This window comes from Lactuca serriola, chromosome 7 (genome assembly GCF_051521515.1).
Source record: "Lactuca serriola cultivar US96UC23 chromosome 7, Lser_US96UC23_V15, whole genome shotgun sequence".
Taxonomy (NCBI): domain Eukaryota; kingdom Viridiplantae; phylum Streptophyta; class Magnoliopsida; order Asterales; family Asteraceae; genus Lactuca; species Lactuca serriola.
In genome coordinates, this window is record NC_136414.1 from 169487679 (window position 1) to 169493951 (window position 6273).

Below are 6273 nucleotides of genomic sequence, written 5' to 3' on the forward strand. Positions count from 1 at the left end.
CTTGCAAGTACTTGGGGCAGCTTCGTTTCCAATGCCCCTTGTCATGGCTATAAAAGCAAGTAGCCTCTTTCGGATCAGAGGTGAGAGGAGCATCAGAACTGGCTTTGCCTTTAGGGCGATTGCTTGACAACCCGACTTGAGACTTTCCCTTCTAGTTTTGCTTGGGAGGAGCTTTCCTTTTTTTCCTTCCCTTTCCCAATGGCCAAGATGGGAGCAGCAGCAACAACAAGAGTGGAGGCAATACTCTTTCCCTTCATTCCACTCTCAACGGTTCTTAGCAAGCTTTGGAGCTGGCTCAATGTGGTCTCCTCTTTGTTCAAATGATAAGTCATTATAAACTGATCATAAAATCTAGGCAATGAGTGGAAGAATATGTCAATATCCAATTCCTCATCAAAGTTCACATTGAGTTTCAGCAAACGATCCACATAACGTTGCATGCGTTGCAAGTGGGTCATGACGGACTCTCCGTCCTTCATCTTGTCGGTTATAAGTGACTTGACTGTCTCTTACCTTTCTTGACGAGCTTATTGATGGTACTTTTCCATCAAGTCCTTGCACATCTCATACGGCTAATAGTCTTCATACAACCTTTGTAGCTCAAGAGTCATAGTAGCCACCATGATGCATGCCACTTTGGTAGCATCATTGAAGTGTGTCCTATACTCAACTATTTCTTCAGGAGTAACGATGGTTTCATCGATCTCGTTCATCTCTTTCTCGAGAACATATTTCTTGTCCTCGAAGTGCAAAGACGTCTTGATGTTATGCATCCAATCATTGTAATTGGAGCCATCGAAAGTGACTTTTGAGCCGACGCTCAAGAGCAAGAAGTGGTTGGAGGAGTTGTTATTGGAGGCAAAACCGGAAGCATTGTTTGAAGTGGGAATCTAAGAAAGAAAAAGGACAAGTTTTGATTAGATAAGAAAATCCTGAATATAACACCCATATGAAATATTAAAGCTAGGATCCAACTAAATAATTCACAATTCAAAAGAGGGATGCCGTAATCTAATTGCAAATTATTTAAAGGTCGGTAAATGACGATTTACCAATTTCACCACGAAAAACAAAATTTAAATGAATTAGGTTTTAAATGAAATTCCTAGATCTTTTGAGTTTCATTGAACTATTCAATGGCATGTTAAATCTCGATTCTGCCCTTTCCATTTGTGACTGGGATACCAAGGATCACAAACAACGTGTGAATAACCATGCAAATTAGCTTGGTACTCTCGATGTCATTTATCACCTAATTAAAGTGTCGATTAACCACACATGCTCCATTAATCAATGATAATTTACGAGACACCCATTGCCACCCTTTATTAATCTATATTAGTGTCCCGGTTAACCACACACGCTCCACTATAGACTTCTATAAAGTGTAATGTGCAATTTCATTGATTAGCATCAAATTCACATTTTCCTAAAGTAACTAAGATTAGGAATTCAATAAAAACATTTAGTTATTTTATTTATTCCATTATGCTTATTAATGAGAATTAAGTATCCTATCAAACCCGTTCGGCTAATGACCATCCACCAATCAAGGGATCGGTGGGTAAGAATGGATACCCAATGACGGTCATTTTATAAGTCGCTTCCTTAGACTCCTCTTATAGATCAACTTTGTGAATGAGGCGTACTAGCAGTTCGACTGACTTGTCTTATACGTATAGTAGATATTTAAACCTTTAATATCACATATAGTATAAGGGTGCATTTTAAATATTTTAAAATCCTAGGGTTTTAAATCTATTTAAAATTTCGAATATTAAAAACAATTTTAACGTAAATTTTAAAATTTAAAACTTTAAATTAATAATTATCTATTAATTAAACCTTTAATTAATTTATTACAACCCACACAAAAACCCTAATTTCGAAATTCATGACTTGGGGTGGAAGGCAAGGATTTCAACCTTGCCTATTTTTCGAAAACCCTAGGGTTAGGAAACCCTAGATCTCGAAAATATGGATCCCAAAGGAAAGGGTTTAAAAACCCTTATCAATTTTTGAAAAACAGGGTTAAGAAAACCTAATTTGCCAAAAATCCAAGGCCTAGGGTTTAATTGCCATAAACACTAAAGTTGTCAAATTCAATAAATTGCATCAAATCTAATTGAAAACAAAAATTGTCTCTAATACCACTGATCAGTTTTATACATAGCAACCAATCCTATTTGTGCATGCAACCCTAATTGTTGGATCGTTTTCTCTATTAGACATACAAGCATTGAACACAAAACTAGAAACCCTAGCATGCATCTAATATTTCCGAAATCTACTAAATAAGGATTAGAACACATACCTTTATTGTTATATAGTAATAATAATGTATTCCTTGAAGATCTTGACTTTGAGAACAAGTGCCACAAATGTAACACATCTAATGGCTCACAAACACACGAAGGCAAGATGATGATTATGAGAAAGAGGAGAGAGGAGGGAGTTGCTCAAAGTTTTGGCTCTTTTAGGTTTTCATAGGATGGAAAAAACTTAGATGGGTGATGCTCCTTATATAGTTAAGGTTGCTTAGTCCCAAAGCTAGGGTTTAAAGGTGGAAACCCTAATTTCCAGCTTAAGGCCTAAGCAGCCCATGGATCCCCCTTCCAAAGGCATTAGACGAAAATCCCTAGGGTGTCCTGAGAATTTTCGGCCAATCCTTCTTAGGGTGATCCAAGAGCCTAAACTACAACTATTAATTAATTGCAAAACAACCCCTGAAATTTTAATTTATTCCTTTAATCCCAAAATTAATTCCAAATTTCCAAATTAATTTATGATTAAATATTTATTAAACAACATGATTTCTAAATAATATATTACTTTCATAACATATTAATAAATCATTTTATATACTAATTTATTATTCCAAATAATAAATTTAACCTCTTCCTCAATTAATCATACTGTCTAGTTGCTAGTGTGAAGGCAACCCAAAAGGACTATGCTACTATCAACTCAAGTGCATACCAATAACAGTTATAGGCTTAAGACACCTAATCCAACAAATAAGGCTAAGTAGCCAGTAATCTAGAAATGCTACCAACAAGAATGTGGTTATACCAAATTAGAGCATGAAGGAAGGTGTCTTCCGCGCTAGATTCTGACTAAAAAAGACTTGAGTCTAGCCATTGCATCATGCAATGGGAGGTCATTAGGGTAAGACCATTCGGTCTGTACGATAACCGAAGTAAAGACCTCGCCATGGATTGATTCTCTTAGAAGAGGAGTAGAAGTCTCCAATAAGATCAAGTTTATAAATCAAAGGTTAGGATTTATGGTCCGGCAAAAAATGAAGAGTGAATGCAAGTATGAGCACTGCCAGCCGCTAAAATTTAAAACAGATTAATACTCATTTGGAATGATAGAGGAGCTATGGTTATTACCTAGGATGGAAAAGTGACATGAAAAATCATCATACAAGCCTTGTTTTGCGGATGATTCAAAGACGTAATCATCCAAATACGGAGATAATTATAGCGCCCGCAAATTCGGGCTATACATTTAAGATATAATAGATAATCTTAGCTAAATATGTAATAACTATCTCGATGATACAAGGAGAGACTCAATCCAAGTTCATATGAAGAAGTTATGATTCCTCGAATTTTCGCGATCAAACCGACATGGCTATGTGTGTCATGAAAAGTGAATCAGAGATCGGTTTCTTATTAACATAAGTAATCTAAACAATAGTCGTAAAAATCATAAAACCGAGAGCGTGCCTATGAAGAATGCCTAAATCTGACTTCATTTGAGGAAGTTATGATTTTTCGAATTTTCAGCATAATTGTGTTAGCACAGAAATAGAATTTCATATCGACTGATTGTTAAGCAAAACAATCTAAACGAAATTTGAAGATTTCATGATTAGGAGTATGTCGATATAAAGACATTCGAGAACGAAATTGCATAAGAGAGTTATGATTTTTATTTGGACTTTAACAGTCTAAGCCTATTAAAAATATAACTGTAAAAATAAAGTGACAATTAGCCGGCAAAATCTAAATAAAAGTTTTAGTTCTCGCTGATAGCTACACGTGGATATAAAGAACGTAGAAAACAGAGTTCGTATGAAGAAGATACAGTTTTCAAAGTTTTTAATATTCAGGTGCACCTGAGCACGCGCGGTGTGCAACGTGCACTGACGAGGGGGCATGGACCAGAAAAAGATGACACATGTCACTAAGAGGGAGTATCGACGTGGCTGAAGAGTGTGATATGCATGGTTGAAATTTTGCTATAAGTACGTAATTCCAGCCCCTCATTCCACACACCATCTGGTCCTTTACTTTACAAAGTTCTCTGAGGTTTAGTTTGAAATTTCCCTAGTATTTTAGAAGTTCTAGCGGGGTTCCGAGGCATCGTACAATCCAACAACTAGAAATGTAACACTCTAAATTTTCAAACATTTTTTTTTCCTTTTTAAAGTTTCACAAAACACAGTTTAACAGTTCTCATGCCAATTTGAGTTTTTTCTCAAACACAAAACATAATAAATTGTTATCAAAATATCCCATAATCCACATAAACTTAATCATCAAGTTGGTGTGTACAACCATGCCGACGTCTTCCCATGATCCTGAGATGTACCTGAAACATATTTACACCAACACTATAAGCACGAAGCTTAGTGAGTTCCCCAAAATACCACATACACCAAATAATTAGCCTCTCATGACTATGTCTCGATAAGGACCCTCCGATCATGTGTCCCAGTGAAGACCCACCGGTCTCACGGCTCGGTATGGACCCTTCGGTCATGTGTCTTAGCGAAGAACCTCTGGTCTCACTGCTCGGTATGGACCCTCCGGTAATAACTCAATACATGCACAAAATAATATAACAACAGAATTCACAAAGACAGAATGCATAATACACATATCTCAATATAAGAAAATAAGACACTCCGGTCAATAACACAAATAAGACGCTCCGGTCACACAATAATTACCACTCAGGAAAGTATAGTAAGAAGACTCACCCTGTAAAGTAAAGTAAGTAAATCTCACACCTGAACTGCCGGTCTAAACTTCGCCTAACATATGTCACATATACCTCTAATTAAAAATTGATTTTAATAACCCTCAAAAATGTTGGCTAAGTTTCTCTACTAAACCTTAAAAGGGTAAAATACCATTTTACCCCTTCATGGCCTCTAAAGTCCACAATTTAACTAAAACCCTAAAAGTCAAAAGACGTCAACACCCAACATGTACACTGCACGTACAACCTTCTACACTAGGCATACAACTGGTCATGCATGCATCAGGGTGGACTCAGCACTACACTGCGCATTACCGGGGGTACGCACGACGTACGTCCCAGACTCACTTTTCTTACTCTTATGGTCTTAATCCATTAAGACAATTGCTACAATCACAGATCTGGGCTAACTAGTTACTATTACTTCACAAAGTTGGTGTAACACTAGTAAAAATTAGGTCAATAACAATCACATGTGATTATACCAATCATGTAATGTGATTTTGTTAAACTAGTAATGTAGTAAACTCACTATGTATTTCATAATAATTCTAATATAAATATGAACATTCATACATACTTTATGGTATAAATCAAAGTATATGTCCATACGATTCCAAAAATATAGAGAACATCTAAATTTGACTTTGCATGAAAAAGTTATGATAAACCAAACACTATAAAATCTCTATAACATAAGGAATTTAAAATAGGCTTAGAATTATCATTTGAGTCTAAAATAGAGTTGTAGTGCTCGTAAATACCTACGCTTGGATATAAAGAACGTCAAAAACGGAGTTCGTATGCAAAAGTTACGACCTTCCGAAGTTACAGTTGTCTGAGTGCACGACACGTGTCAGAAACCCTAATCTGGCTGGACTCACGACGTGATCCTAAAAACTCAAGACGTGAGGAGTCAAACCACCTCATTTTTCTCACGATGTGAGCTAGGTTTTCTCACGACGTGAGGACACTGCATGACACTATTCGAGGCTAGAAAACACACTTTAAAGCTACAGGATGACTCTTGCCATAACTCACAACGTGAAACTATCATCTCTCACGTCGTGAGGGCCAAAAATCTTCCTATAAATAGCAAGTTCGACCTCAGCCATTCTTGCACCTGATCTCCTTTCTCCTCTCTCCTTTGCTGAAGCCGTTTCGCTTCCCGAGCCCCGATGACCTCGTACCGCTGACCGTTTCTGCTTAGATTACATAAAATCACGCTGCTAAGGTGAGTTTCACGGCCCCACTTTCTAATATTTTCTGGGGGGGGGA